Source organism: Hyla sarda, unplaced genomic scaffold (assembly GCF_029499605.1).
Source record: "Hyla sarda isolate aHylSar1 unplaced genomic scaffold, aHylSar1.hap1 scaffold_1042, whole genome shotgun sequence".
Taxonomy (NCBI): Eukaryota; Metazoa; Chordata; class Amphibia; order Anura; family Hylidae; genus Hyla; species Hyla sarda.
This window is the reverse complement of record NW_026607661.1, coordinates 1,353-17,218: the sequence shown is the minus strand read 5'-3', so window position 1 is coordinate 17,218 and position 15,866 is coordinate 1,353. Positions and strand designations below refer to the sequence as shown.

Below are 15,866 nucleotides of genomic sequence, written 5' to 3'. Positions count from 1 at the left end.
TGTTGCCTGCAGATGCCTCCTTGGCTGTCCCCAAACGGTATCAAACCAACACCCACGGGAAGCTGTAAGCATAGAGGACATGCCTGCACCCCATTGGACTTACCTGTGTGGGTTAAATCCGGGTTATTGACAACCTATGGCGGTGATGGTTCTGCTCAGGCAGAGCAGTGCTGATGCTCCTCATAAAGCTGTCGCTGCTGTGAAGGTTCTAGGTGACATCACAAATCCCTTTGGTTACATACACAACAAAGCTGGGTTGTTGTTGTTTACACTCTGCAAGGCCTGTGGAAGTGAGTGACATCATAGCACTGTAGTTCTGAGGGTTCAAGATGGATGCAACAATCTCCTGTTGCTTCTATGAAGGCCGTAATAGACGACATCACCAAACAGCTCCATAGTCACATACACAGCAAAGGAGAGATGTTGTTTACACCTAGTGATGTCAGTGGTATTGAGTGACATCACAGCACAGTGCTAAGGCTCCTGGGCCTGGACACAGCAGCGGCTGCAATATCTCAACGGAGAATACGTTTATATCTATGTGTGTGTGTGCGCATATATATATATATATATATATATATATATATATATATATATATATATATATATTTCTCCGCCGAAATCACTTTTAAACCCATTTCCACCTTTTTTTCCCTTCTCTTCCTCTTACTTTTTTTTCACGTTTTTTTACGTTTTTCTCCTTTTCGCCTCTTTTCTGGGCGTATTATTCTTCTTTTTCTTCTTTTTTTTCGTCTAATGCATACCCCATCAGTGCAGCAATGCTTATTCAATACCGCCAGCAGATGGAGACACTGGGGGATAATTTTCTAAGGATTTATACTGATTTTTCCTGTCTGAATTTGTCGCACAGAAAGTTGCAGGCCAAATATGTGTGACATTTCTGCGACTTTAGCTTCTAGAGCATTTTTACAACATTATACATAGGTGCTGAATACATAAAAAGCGACTGTTCAGCGACAGACAAGTCGCATCGGCTGAAAGTAGGCCAGAATGTCAGTCCATGTTGGAGCAGGTTTAGATACAGTCTAAAGCATAGATCTCAAAGTCTGTGCACAGAATTTAGCAAGGGCCTCGCACCTTCTGATGCATCAGGTAGGTGCACAATAGCATAGCCTAACCCTCTGTACTTTGGTCTATATTGATGCGGGACATAGACAGCCAGCTGATGACCAATCCATTAGTGCAATGGATGGCTGGAAGCATTTGTCTTTGCCTTTGCAATACCACAGAAGCAATGCATGGTCAATGTACAGCAATGACACACCTGTGTGAACAGCCAGGAGACCCCCCCCCCCCCCCCATGTTATGTTACATAGTTACATAGTTAGTACGGTCGAAAAAAGACATATGTCCATCACGTTCAACCAGGGAATTAAGGGGTAGGGGTGTGGCGCGATATTGGGGAAGGGATGAGATTTTATATTTCTTCATAAGCATTAATCTTATTTTGTCAATTAGGAACATTCAGCACCCACCCGCTATCAAGGCAGCTGCCTATCATGTCATGCCCTACCTGCACAGGTGTGCTGGCTACTCAAATGATCCAATTAAGGAGGCCATTTAGTCAGCAGCAGCAGAAGTCCTGTGCCTGGACGCTCCAACAGGGGCCAGACACAAGCAGAAGCAGAAGCAGCAGAAGCAGCAGCAGCACCACCTTTTGTTTTTTGGCTGCAGCAGCAGCAAGGCCCACAGGGCTGGCTAGCTGGCTAGCCAGCAAGCAGGTAGCAATGAAAGTAGGAATCTTTCTTTTTAACCCTGTAAGGGGGTGGTGCACTGTACCCGAAGATACTGCCATATCGGGTCAATGCATAGGGCGACGGAAGCAAGCTTCGAAATCGGCCCCCGTTCTCAAAAATCCATTTAATATATGGTTCCCAGATAGGGGACGTATCAGATATTAAACTGATAAGAACAGATACTACACTTGATCTTAGCCAAAAGGCCGAGAAGCGATAACCGTGAAAGGGGCGGGCCCAACAAGGTCCCCTTCATGGGCACTATCACTGCTTGCTGTCAGGGAGGCTGCCAGACAATTTTCCATGCACACTCTGGGCTGGGGGGCAGTCAACCACCAGTACACACAGCAGAACCTAAACCCATACCATTATTGCTAAGCAGCAAGACAGGGGCCCATTGCACTCCCACGGGGCCTTTTTAAATGCAATCCATAACCCGGATTTGCCAGGAACCCTTCTTACTCCTCCTACTTGCATGTGACACTGGGCTTAGGATCTGCATAGGAAACACACACACAAGCACACACCTACCTTTGTTGCCTGCAGATGCCTCCTTGGCTGTCCCCAAACGGTATCAAACCAACACCCACGGGAAGCTGTAAGCATAGAGGACATGCCTGCACCCCATTGGACTTACCTGTGTGGGTTAAATCCGGGTTATTTGACAACCTATGGCGGTGATGGTTCTGCTCAGGCAGAGCAGTGCTGATGCTCCTCATAAAGCTGTCGCTGCTGTGAAGGTTCTAGGTGACATCACAAATCCCTTTGGTTACATACACAACAAAGCTGGGTTGTTGTTGTTTACACTCTGCAAGGCCTGTGGAAGTGAGTGACATCATAGCACTGTAGTTCTGAGGGTTCAAGATGGATGCAACAATCTCCTGTTGCTTCTATGAAGGCCGTAATAGACGACATCACCAAACAGCTCCATAGTCACATACACAGCAAAGGAGAGATGTTGTTTACACCTAGTGATGTCAGTGGTATTGAGTGACATCACAGCACAGTGCTAAGGCTACTGGGCCTGGACACAGCAGCGGCTGCAATATCTCAACGGAGAATACGTTTATATCTATGTGTGTGTGTGCGCATATATATATATATATATATATATATATATATATATATATATTTCTCCGCCGAAATCACTTTTAAACCCATTTCCACCTTTTTTTCCCTTCTCTTCCTCTTACTTTTTTTCACGTTTTTTTACGTTTTTCTCCTTTTCGCCTCTTTTCTGGGCGTATTATTCTTCTTTTTCTTCTTTTTTTTCGTCTAATGCATACCCCATCAGTGCAGCAATGCTTATTCAATACCGCCAGCAGATGGAGACACTGGGGGATAATTTTCTAAGGATTTATACTGATTTTTCCTGTCTGAATTTGTCGCACAGAAAGTTGCAGGCCAAATATGTGTGACATTTCTGCGACTTTAGCTTCTAGAGCATTTTTACAACATTATACATAGGTGCTGAATACATAAAAAGCGACTGTTCAGCGACAGACAAGTCGCATCGGCTGAAAGTAGGCCAGAATGTCAGTCCATGTTGGAGCAGGTTTAGATACAGTCTAAAGCATAGATCTCAAAGTCTGTGCACAGAATTTAGCAAGGGCCTCGCACCTTCTGATGCATCAGGTAGGTGCACAATAGCATAGCCTAACCCTCTGTACTTTGGTCTATATTGATGCGGGACATAGACAGCCAGCTGATGACCAATCCATTAGTGCAATGGATGGCTGGAAGCATTTGTCTTTGCCTTTGCAATACCACAGAAGCAATGCATGGTCAATGTACAGCAATGACACACCTGTGTGAACAGCCAGGAGACCCCCCCCCCCCCCCATGTTATGTTACATAGTTACATAGTTAGTACGGTCGAAAAAAGACATATGTCCATCACGTTCAACCAGGGAATTAAGGGGTAGGGGTGTGGCGCGATATTGGGGAAGGGATGAGATTTTATATTTCTTCATAAGCATTAATCTTATTTTGTCAATTAGGAACATTCAGCACCCACCCGCTATCAAGGCAGCTGCCTATCATGTCATGCCCTACCTGCACAGGTGTGCTGGCTACTCAAATGATCCAATTAAGGAGGCCATTTAGTCAGCAGCAGCAGAAGTCCTGTGCCTGGACGCTCCAACAGGGGCCAGACACAAGCAGAAGCAGAAGCAGCAGAAGCAGCAGCAGCACCACCTTTTGTTTTTTGGCTGCAGCAGCAGCAAGGCCCACAGGGCTGGCTAGCTGGCTAGCCAGCAAGCAGGTAGCAATGAAAGTAGGAATCTTTCTTTTTAACCCTGTAAGGGGGTGGTGCACTGTACCCGAAGATACTGCCATATCGGGTCAATGCATAGGGCGACGGAAGCAAGCTTCGAAATCGGCCCCCGTTCTCAAAAATCCATTTAATATATGGTTCCCAGATAGGGGACGTATCAGATATTAAACTGATAAGAACAGATACTACACTTGATCTTAGCCAAAAGGCCGAGAAGCGATAACCGTGAAAGGGGCGGGCCCAACAAGGTCCCCTTCATGGGCACTATCACTGCTTGCTGTCAGGGAGGCTGCCAGACAATTTTCCATGCACACTCTGGGCTGGGGGGCAGTCAACCACCAGTACACACAGCAGAACCTAAACCCATACCATTATTGCTAAGCAGCAAGACAGGGGCCCATTGCACTCCCACGGGGCCTTTTTAAATGCAATCCATAACCCGGATTTGCCAGGAACCCTTCTTACTCCTCCTACTTGCATGTGACACTGGGCTTAGGATCTGCATAGGAAACACACACACAAGCACACACCTACCTTTGTTGCCTGCAGATGCCTCCTTGGCTGTCCCCAAACGGTATCAAACCAACACCCACGGGAAGCTGTAAGCATAGAGGACATGCCTGCACCCCATTGGACTTACCTGTGTGGGTTAAATCCGGGTTATTTGACAACCTATGGCGGTGATGGTTCTGCTCAGGCAGAGCAGTGCTGATGCTCCTCATAAAGCTGTCGCTGCTGTGAAGGTTCTAGGTGACATCACAAATCCCTTTGGTTACATACACAACAAAGCTGGGTTGTTGTTGTTTACACTCTGCAAGGCCTGTGGAAGTGAGTGACATCATAGCACTGTAGTTCTGAGGGTTCAAGATGGATGCAACAATCTCCTGTTGCTTCTATGAAGGCCGTAATAGACGACATCACCAAACAGCTCCATAGTCACATACACAGCAAAGGAGAGATGTTGTTTACACCTAGTGATGTCAGTGGTATTGAGTGACATCACAGCACAGTGCTAAGGCTCCTGGGCCTGGACACAGCAGCGGCTGCAATATCTCAACGGAGAATACGTTTATATCTATGTGTGCGCATATATATATATATATATATATATATATATATATATATTTCTCCGCCGAAATCACTTTTAAACCCATTTCCACCTTTTTTTCCCTTCTCTTCCTCTTACTTTTTTTTCACGTTTTTTTACGTTTTTCTCCTTTTCGCCTCTTTTCTGGGCGTATTATTCTTCTTTTTCTTCTTTTTTTTCGTCTAATGCATACCCCATCAGTGCAGCAATGCTTATTCAATACCGCCAGCAGATGGAGACACTGGGGGATAATTTTCTAAGGATTTATACTGATTTTTCCTGTCTGAATTTGTCGCACAGAAAGTTGCAGGCCAAATATGTGTGACATTTCTGCGACTTTAGCTTCTAGAGCATTTTTACAACATTATACATAGGTGCTGAATACATAAAAAGCGACTGTTCAGCGACAGACAAGTCGCATCGGCTGAAAGTAGGCCAGAATGTCAGTCCATGTTGGAGCAGGTTTAGATACAGTCTAAAGCATAGATCTCAAAGTCTGTGCACAGAATTTAGCAAGGGCCTCGCACCTTCTGATGCATCAGGTAGGTGCACAATAGCATAGCCTAACCCTCTGTACTTTGGTCTATATTGATGCGGGACATAGACAGCCAGCTGATGACCAATCCATTAGTGCAATGGATGGCTGGAAGCATTTGTCTTTGCCTTTGCAATACCACAGAAGCAATGCATGGTCAATGTACAGCAATGACACACCTGTGTGAACAGCCAGGAGACCCCCCCCCCCATGTTATGTTACATAGTTACATAGTTAGTACGGTCGAAAAAAGACATATGTCCATCACGTTCAACCAGGGAATTAAGGGGTAGGGGTGTGGCGCGATATTGGGGAAGGGATGAGATTTTATATTTCTTCATAAGCATTAATCTTATTTTGTCAATTAGGAACATTCAGCACCCACCCGCTATCAAGGCAGCTGCCTATCATGTCATGCCCTACCTGCACAGGTGTGCTGGCTACTCAAATGATCCAATTAAGGAGGCCATTTAGTCAGCAGCAGCAGAAGTCCTGTGCCTGGACGCTCCAACAGGGGCCAGACACAAGCAGAAGCAGAAGCAGCAGAAGCAGCAGCAGCACCACCTTTTGTTTTTTGGCTGCAGCAGCAGCAAGGCCCACAGGGCTGGCTAGCTGGCTAGCCAGCAAGCAGGTAGCAATGAAAGTAGGAATCTTTCTTTTTAACCCTGTAAGGGGGTGGTGCACTGTACCCGAAGATACTGCCATATCGGGTCAATGCATAGGGCGACGGAAGCAAGCTTCGAAATCGGCCCCCGTTCTCAAAAATCCATTTAATATATGGTCCCCAGATAGGGGACGTATCAGATATTAAACTGATAAGAACAGATACTACACTTGATCTTAGCCAAAAGGCCGAGAAGCGATAACCGTGAAAGGGGCGGGCCCAACAAGGTCCCCTTCATGGGCACTATCACTGCTTGCTGTCAGGGAGGCTGCCAGACAATTTTCCATGCACACTCTGGGCTGGGGGGCAGTCAACCACCAGTACACACAGCAGAACCTAAACCCATACCATTATTGCTAAGCAGCAAGACAGGGGCCCATTGCACTCCCACGGGGCCTTTTTAAATGCAATCCATAACCCGGATTTGCCAGGAACCCTTCTTACTCCTCCTACTTGCATGTGACACTGGGCTTAGGATCTGCATAGGAAACACACACACAAGCACACACCTACCTTTGTTGCCTGCAGATGCCTCCTTGGCTGTCCCCAAACGGTATCAAACCAACACCCACGGGAAGCTGTAAGCATAGAGGACATGCCTGCACCCCATTGGACTTACCTGTGTGGGTTAAATCCGGGTTATTTGACAACCTATGGCGGTGATGGTTCTGCTCAGGCAGAGCAGTGCTGATGCTCCTCATAAAGCTGTCGCTGCTGTGAAGGTTCTAGGTGACATCACAAATCCCTTTGGTTACATACACAACAAAGCTGGGTTGTTGTTGTTTACACTCTGCAAGGCCTGTGGAAGTGAGTGACATCATAGCACTGTAGTTCTGAGGGTTCAAGATGGATGCAACAATCTCCTGTTGCTTCTATGAAGGCCGTAATAGACGACATCACCAAACAGCTCCATAGTCACATACACAGCAAAGGAGAGATGTTGTTTACACCTAGTGATGTCAGTGGTATTGAGTGACATCACAGCACAGTGCTAAGGCTCCTGGGCCTGGACACAGCAGCGGCTGCAATATCTCAACGGAGAATACGTTTATATCTATGTGTGTGTGTGCGCATATATATATATATATATATATATATATATATATATATATATTTCTCCGCCGAAATCACTTTTAAACCCATTTCCACCTTTTTTTCCCTTCTCTTCCTCTTACTTTTTTTTCACGTTTTTTTACGTTTTTCTCCTTTTCGCCTCTTTTCTGGGCGTATTATTCTTCTTTTTCTTCTTTTTTTTCGTCTAATGCATACCCCATCAGTGCAGCAATGCTTATTCAATACCGCCAGCAGATGGAGACACTGGGGGATAATTTTCTAAGGATTTATACTGATTTTTCCTGTCTGAATTTGTCGCACAGAAAGTTGCAGGCCAAATATGTGTGACATTTCTGCGACTTTAGCTTCTAGAGCATTTTTACAACATTATACATAGGTGCTGAATACATAAAAAGCGACTGTTCAGCGACAGACAAGTCGCATCGGCTGAAAGTAGGCCAGAATGTCAGTCCATGTTGGAGCAGGTTTAGATACAGTCTAAAGCATAGATCTCAAAGTCTGTGCACAGAATTTAGCAAGGGCCTCGCACCTTCTGATGCATCAGGTAGGTGCACAATAGCATAGCCTAACCCTCTGTACTTTGGTCTATATTGATGCGGGACATAGACAGCCAGCTGATGACCAATCCATTAGTGCAATGGATGGCTGGAAGCATTTGTCTTTGCCTTTGCAATACCACAGAAGCAATGCATGGTCAATGTACAGCAATGACACACCTGTGTGAACAGCCAGGAGACCCCCCCCCCCCCCCATGTTATGTTACATAGTTACATAGTTAGTACGGTCGAAAAAAGACATATGTCCATCACGTTCAACCAGGGAATTAAGGGGTAGGGGTGTGGCGCGATATTGGGGAAGGGATGAGATTTTATATTTCTTCATAAGCATTAATCTTATTTTGTCAATTAGGAACATTCAGCACCCACCCGCTATCAAGGCAGCTGCCTATCATGTCATGCCCTACCTGCACAGGTGTGCTGGCTACTCAAATGATCCAATTAAGGAGGCCATTTAGTCAGCAGCAGCAGAAGTCCTGTGCCTGGACGCTCCAACAGGGGCCAGACACAAGCAGAAGCAGAAGCAGCAGAAGCAGCAGCAGCACCACCTTTTGTTTTTTGGCTGCAGCAGCAGCAAGGCCCACAGGGCTGGCTAGCTGGCTAGCCAGCAAGCAGGTAGCAATGAAAGTAGGAATCTTTCTTTTTAACCCTGTAAGGGGGTGGTGCACTGTACCCGAAGATACTGCCATATCGGGTCAATGCATAGGGCGACGGAAGCAAGCTTCGAAATCGGCCCCCGTTCTCAAAAATCCATTTAATATATGGTTCCCAGATAGGGGACGTATCAGATATTAAACTGATAAGAACAGATACTACACTTGATCTTAGCCAAAAGGCCGAGAAGCGATAACCGTGAAAGGGGCGGGCCCAACAAGGTCCCCTTCATGGGCACTATCACTGCTTGCTGTCAGGGAGGCTGCCAGACAATTTTCCATGCACACTCTGGGCTGGGGGGCAGTCAACCACCAGTACACACAGCAGAACCTAAACCCATACCATTATTGCTAAGCAGCAAGACAGGGGCCCATTGCACTCCCACGGGGCCTTTTTAAATGCAATCCATAACCCGGATTTGCCAGGAACCCTTCTTACTCCTCCTACTTGCATGTGACACTGGGCTTAGGATCTGCATAGGAAACACACACACAAGCACACACCTACCTTTGTTGCCTGCAGATGCCTCCTTGGCTGTCCCCAAACGGTATCAAACCAACACCCACGGGAAGCTGTAAGCATAGAGGACATGCCTGCACCCCATTGGACTTACCTGTGTGGGTTAAATCCGGGTTATTTGACAACCTATGGCGGTGATGGTTCTGCTCAGGCAGAGCAGTGCTGATGCTCCTCATAAAGCTGTCGCTGCTGTGAAGGTTCTAGGTGACATCACAAATCCCTTTGGTTACATACACAACAAAGCTGGGTTGTTGTTGTTTACACTCTGCAAGGCCTGTGGAAGTGAGTGACATCATAGCACTGTAGTTCTGAGGGTTCAAGATGGATGCAACAATCTCCTGTTGCTTCTATGAAGGCCGTAATAGACGACATCACCAAACAGCTCCATAGTCACATACACAGCAAAGGAGAGATGTTGTTTACACCTAGTGATGTCAGTGGTATTGAGTGACATCACAGCACAGTGCTAAGGCTACTGGGCCTGGACACAGCAGCGGCTGCAATATCTCAACGGAGAATACGTTTATATCTATGTGTGTGTGTGCGCATATATATATATATATATATATATATATATATATATATATATATATTTCTCCGCCGAAATCACTTTTAAACCCATTTCCACCTTTTTTTCCCTTCTCTTCCTCTTACTTTTTTTCACGTTTTTTTACGTTTTTCTCCTTTTCGCCTCTTTTCTGGGCGTATTATTCTTCTTTTTCTTCTTTTTTTTCGTCTAATGCATACCCCATCAGTGCAGCAATGCTTATTCAATACCGCCAGCAGATGGAGACACTGGGGGATAATTTTCTAAGGATTTATACTGATTTTTCCTGTCTGAATTTGTCGCACAGAAAGTTGCAGGCCAAATATGTGTGACATTTCTGCGACTTTAGCTTCTAGAGCATTTTTACAACATTATACATAGGTGCTGAATACATAAAAAGCGACTGTTCAGCGACAGACAAGTCGCATCGGCTGAAAGTAGGCCAGAATGTCAGTCCATGTTGGAGCAGGTTTAGATACAGTCTAAAGCATAGATCTCAAAGTCTGTGCACAGAATTTAGCAAGGGCCTCGCACCTTCTGATGCATCAGGTAGGTGCACAATAGCATAGCCTAACCCTCTGTACTTTGGTCTATATTGATGCGGGACATAGACAGCCAGCTGATGACCAATCCATTAGTGCAATGGATGGCTGGAAGCATTTGTCTTTGCCTTTGCAATACCACAGAAGCAATGCATGGTCAATGTACAGCAATGACACACCTGTGTGAACAGCCAGGAGACCCCCCCCCCCCCCCATGTTATGTTACATAGTTACATAGTTAGTACGGTCGAAAAAAGACATATGTCCATCACGTTCAACCAGGGAATTAAGGGGTAGGGGTGTGGCGCGATATTGGGGAAGGGATGAGATTTTATATTTCTTCATAAGCATTAATCTTATTTTGTCAATTAGGAACATTCAGCACCCACCCGCTATCAAGGCAGCTGCCTATCATGTCATGCCCTACCTGCACAGGTGTGCTGGCTACTCAAATGATCCAATTAAGGAGGCCATTTAGTCAGCAGCAGCAGAAGTCCTGTGCCTGGACGCTCCAACAGGGGCCAGACACAAGCAGAAGCAGAAGCAGCAGAAGCAGCAGCAGCACCACCTTTTGTTTTTTGGCTGCAGCAGCAGCAAGGCCCACAGGGCTGGCTAGCTGGCTAGCCAGCAAGCAGGTAGCAATGAAAGTAGGAATCTTTCTTTTTAACCCTGTAAGGGGGTGGTGCACTGTACCCGAAGATACTGCCATATCGGGTCAATGCATAGGGCGACGGAAGCAAGCTTCGAAATCGGCCCCCGTTCTCAAAAATCCATTTAATATATGGTTCCCAGATAGGGGACGTATCAGATATTAAACTGATAAGAACAGATACTACACTTGATCTTAGCCAAAAGGCCGAGAAGCGATAACCGTGAAAGGGGCGGGCCCAACAAGGTCCCCTTCATGGGCACTATCACTGCTTGCTGTCAGGGAGGCTGCCAGACAATTTTCCATGCACACTCTGGGCTGGGGGGCAGTCAACCACCAGTACACACAGCAGAACCTAAACCCATACCATTATTGCTAAGCAGCAAGACAGGGGCCCATTGCACTCCCACGGGGCCTTTTTAAATGCAATCCATAACCCGGATTTGCCAGGAACCCTTCTTACTCCTCCTACTTGCATGTGACACTGGGCTTAGGATCTGCATAGGAAACACACACACAAGCACACACCTACCTTTGTTGCCTGCAGATGCCTCCTTGGCTGTCCCCAAACGGTATCAAACCAACACCCACGGGAAGCTGTAAGCATAGAGGACATGCCTGCACCCCATTGGACTTACCTGTGTGGGTTAAATCCGGGTTATTTGACAACCTATGGCGGTGATGGTTCTGCTCAGGCAGAGCAGTGCTGATGCTCCTCATAAAGCTGTCGCTGCTGTGAAGGTTCTAGGTGACATCACAAATCCCTTTGGTTACATACACAACAAAGCTGGGTTGTTGTTGTTTACACTCTGCAAGGCCTGTGGAAGTGAGTGACATCATAGCACTGTAGTTCTGAGGGTTCAAGATGGATGCAACAATCTCCTGTTGCTTCTATGAAGGCCGTAATAGACGACATCACCAAACAGCTCCATAGTCACATACACAGCAAAGGAGAGATGTTGTTTACACCTAGTGATGTCAGTGGTATTGAGTGACATCACAGCACAGTGCTAAGGCTCCTGGGCCTGGACACAGCAGCGGCTGCAATATCTCAACGGAGAATACGTTTATATCTATGTGTGCGCATATATATATATATATATATATATATATATATATATATATTTCTCCGCCGAAATCACTTTTAAACCCATTTCCACCTTTTTTTCCCTTCTCTTCCTCTTACTTTTTTTTCACGTTTTTTTACGTTTTTCTCCTTTTCGCCTCTTTTCTGGGCGTATTATTCTTCTTTTTCTTCTTTTTTTTCGTCTAATGCATACCCCATCAGTGCAGCAATGCTTATTCAATACCGCCAGCAGATGGAGACACTGGGGGATAATTTTCTAAGGATTTATACTGATTTTTCCTGTCTGAATTTGTCGCACAGAAAGTTGCAGGCCAAATATGTGTGACATTTCTGCGACTTTAGCTTCTAGAGCATTTTTACAACATTATACATAGGTGCTGAATACATAAAAAGCGACTGTTCAGCGACAGACAAGTCGCATCGGCTGAAAGTAGGCCAGAATGTCAGTCCATGTTGGAGCAGGTTTAGATACAGTCTAAAGCATAGATCTCAAAGTCTGTGCACAGAATTTAGCAAGGGCCTCGCACCTTCTGATGCATCAGGTAGGTGCACAATAGCATAGCCTAACCCTCTGTACTTTGGTCTATATTGATGCGGGACATAGACAGCCAGCTGATGACCAATCCATTAGTGCAATGGATGGCTGGAAGCATTTGTCTTTGCCTTTGCAATACCACAGAAGCAATGCATGGTCAATGTACAGCAATGACACACCTGTGTGAACAGCCAGGAGACCCCCCCCCCCATGTTATGTTACATAGTTACATAGTTAGTACGGTCGAAAAAAGACATATGTCCATCACGTTCAACCAGGGAATTAAGGGGTAGGGGTGTGGCGCGATATTGGGGAAGGGATGAGATTTTATATTTCTTCATAAGCATTAATCTTATTTTGTCAATTAGGAACATTCAGCACCCACCCGCTATCAAGGCAGCTGCCTATCATGTCATGCCCTACCTGCACAGGTGTGCTGGCTACTCAAATGATCCAATTAAGGAGGCCATTTAGTCAGCAGCAGCAGAAGTCCTGTGCCTGGACGCTCCAACAGGGGCCAGACACAAGCAGAAGCAGAAGCAGCAGAAGCAGCAGCAGCACCACCTTTTGTTTTTTGGCTGCAGCAGCAGCAAGGCCCACAGGGCTGGCTAGCTGGCTAGCCAGCAAGCAGGTAGCAATGAAAGTAGGAATCTTTCTTTTTAACCCTGTAAGGGGGTGGTGCACTGTACCCGAAGATACTGCCATATCGGGTCAATGCATAGGGCGACGGAAGCAAGCTTCGAAATCGGCCCCCGTTCTCAAAAATCCATTTAATATATGGTCCCCAGATAGGGGACGTATCAGATATTAAACTGATAAGAACAGATACTACACTTGATCTTAGCCAAAAGGCCGAGAAGCGATAACCGTGAAAGGGGCGGGCCCAACAAGGTCCCCTTCATGGGCACTATCACTGCTTGCTGTCAGGGAGGCTGCCAGACAATTTTCCATGCACACTCTGGGCTGGGGGGCAGTCAACCACCAGTACACACAGCAGAACCTAAACCCATACCATTATTGCTAAGCAGCAAGACAGGGGCCCATTGCACTCCCACGGGGCCTTTTTAAATGCAATCCATAACCCGGATTTGCCAGGAACCCTTCTTACTCCTCCTACTTGCATGTGACACTGGGCTTAGGATCTGCATAGGAAACACACACACAAGCACACACCTACCTTTGTTGCCTGCAGATGCCTCCTTGGCTGTCCCCAAACGGTATCAAACCAACACCCACGGGAAGCTGTAAGCATAGAGGACATGCCTGCACCCCATTGGACTTACCTGTGTGGGTTAAATCCGGGTTATTTGACAACCTATGGCGGTGATGGTTCTGCTCAGGCAGAGCAGTGCTGATGCTCCTCATAAAGCTGTCGCTGCTGTGAAGGTTCTAGGTGACATCACAAATCCCTTTGGTTACATACACAACAAAGCTGGGTTGTTGTTGTTTACACTCTGCAAGGCCTGTGGAAGTGAGTGACATCATAGCACTGTAGTTCTGAGGGTTCAAGATGGATGCAACAATCTCCTGTTGCTTCTATGAAGGCCGTAATAGACGACATCACCAAACAGCTCCATAGTCACATACACAGCAAAGGAGAGATGTTGTTTACACCTAGTGATGTCAGTGGTATTGAGTGACATCACAGCACAGTGCTAAGGCTCCTGGGCCTGGACACAGCAGCGGCTGCAATATCTCAACGGAGAATACGTTTATATCTATGTGTGCGCATATATATATATATATATATATATATATATATATATATATATATATATATTTCTCCGCCGAAATCACTTTTAAACCCATTTCCACCTTTTTTTCCCTTCTCTTCCTCTTACTTTTTTTTCACGTTTTTTTACGTTTTTCTCCTTTTCGCCTCTTTTCTGGGCGTATTATTCTTCTTTTTCTTCTTTTTTTTCGTCTAATGCATACCCCATCAGTGCAGCAATGCTTATTCAATACCGCCAGCAGATGGAGACACTGGGGGATAATTTTCTAAGGATTTATACTGATTTTTCCTGTCTGAATTTGTCGCACAGAAAGTTGCAGGCCAAATATGTGTGACATTTCTGCGACTTTAGCTTCTAGAGCATTTTTACAACATTATACATAGGTGCTGAATACATAAAAAGCGACTGTTCAGCGACAGACAAGTCGCATCGGCTGAAAGTAGGCCAGAATGTCAGTCCATGTTGGAGCAGGTTTAGATACAGTCTAAAGCATAGATCTCAAAGTCTGTGCACAGAATTTAGCAAGGGCCTCGCACCTTCTGATGCATCAGGTAGGTGCACAATAGCATAGCCTAACCCTCTGTACTTTGGTCTATATTGATGCGGGACATAGACAGCCAGCTGATGACCAATCCATTAGTGCAATGGATGGCTGGAAGCATTTGTCTTTGCCTTTGCAATACCACAGAAGCAATGCATGGTCAATGTACAGCAATGACACACCTGTGTGAACAGCCAGGAGACCCCCCCCCCCATGTTATGTTACATAGTTACATAGTTAGTACGGTCGAAAAAAGACATATGTCCATCACGTTCAACCAGGGAATTAAGGGGTAGGGGTGTGGCGCGATATTGGGGAAGGGATGAGATTTTATATTTCTTCATAAGCATTAATCTTATTTTGTCAATTAGGAACATTCAGCACCCACCCGCTATCAAGGCAGCTGCCTATCATGTCATGCCCTACCTGCACAGGTGTGCTGGCTACTCAAATGATCCAATTAAGGAGGCCATTTAGTCAGCAGCAGCAGAAGTCCTGTGCCTGGACGCTCCAACAGGGGCCAGACACAAGCAGAAGCAGAAGCAGCAGAAGCAGCAGCAGCACCACCTTTTGTTTTTTGGCTGCAGCAGCAGCAAGGCCCACAGGGCTGGCTAGCTGGCTAGCCAGCAAGCAGGTAGCAATGAAAGTAGGAATCTTTCTTTTTAACCCTGTAAGGGGGTGGTGCACTGTACCCGAAGATACTGCCATATCGGGTCAATGCATAGGGCGACGGAAGCAAGCTTCGAAATCGGCCCCCGTTCTCAAAAATCCATTTAATATATGGTCCCCAGATAGGGGACGTATCAGATATTAAACTGATAAGAACAGATACTACACTTGATCTTAGCCAAAAGGCCGAGAAGCGATAACCGTGAAAGGGGCGGGCCCAACAAGGTCCCCTTCATGGGCACTATCACTGCTTGCTGTCAGGGAGGCTGCCAGACAATTTTCCATGCACACTCTGGGCTGGGGGGCAGTCAACCACCAGTACACACAGCAGAACCTAAACCCATACCATTATTGCTAAGCAGCAAGACAGGGGCCCATTGCACTCCCACGGGGCCTTTTTAAATGCAATCCATAACCCGGATTTGCCAGGAACCCTTCTTA

The 15,866-nt window shown here is 46.1% G+C and overlaps 7 non-coding genes across 7 annotated transcripts; all 7 read right to left on the bottom strand.

Moving 5' to 3' along the window:
* Positions 1-1,784: 1,784 nt before the first annotated feature.
* Positions 1,785-1,975, bottom strand: LOC130299199 (U2 spliceosomal RNA). Its single transcript, XR_008850384.1, has one exon. It is a non-coding gene; the product is annotated as a U2 spliceosomal RNA (small nuclear RNA).
* A 2,087-nt stretch (positions 1,976-4,062) lies between these two features.
* Positions 4,063-4,253, bottom strand: LOC130299198 (U2 spliceosomal RNA). Its single transcript, XR_008850383.1, has one exon. It is a non-coding gene; the product is annotated as a U2 spliceosomal RNA (small nuclear RNA).
* Positions 4,254-6,327: 2,074 nt separating this feature from the next.
* On the bottom strand, positions 6,328-6,518 carry LOC130299181 (U2 spliceosomal RNA). The gene has a single exon (XR_008850367.1). It is a non-coding gene; the product is annotated as a U2 spliceosomal RNA (small nuclear RNA).
* A 2,088-nt stretch (positions 6,519-8,606) lies between these two features.
* Positions 8,607-8,797, bottom strand: LOC130299197 (U2 spliceosomal RNA). The gene has a single exon (XR_008850382.1). It is a non-coding gene; the product is annotated as a U2 spliceosomal RNA (small nuclear RNA).
* Positions 8,798-10,888: 2,091 nt separating this feature from the next.
* On the bottom strand, positions 10,889-11,079 carry LOC130299196 (U2 spliceosomal RNA). The gene has a single exon (XR_008850381.1). It is a non-coding gene; the product is annotated as a U2 spliceosomal RNA (small nuclear RNA).
* Positions 11,080-13,155: 2,076 nt separating this feature from the next.
* Positions 13,156-13,346, bottom strand: LOC130299169 (U2 spliceosomal RNA). Its single transcript, XR_008850355.1, has one exon. It is a non-coding gene; the product is annotated as a U2 spliceosomal RNA (small nuclear RNA).
* Positions 13,347-15,432: 2,086 nt separating this feature from the next.
* Positions 15,433-15,623, bottom strand: LOC130299154 (U2 spliceosomal RNA). The gene has a single exon (XR_008850343.1). It is a non-coding gene; the product is annotated as a U2 spliceosomal RNA (small nuclear RNA).
* Positions 15,624-15,866: the final 243 nt, after the last annotated feature.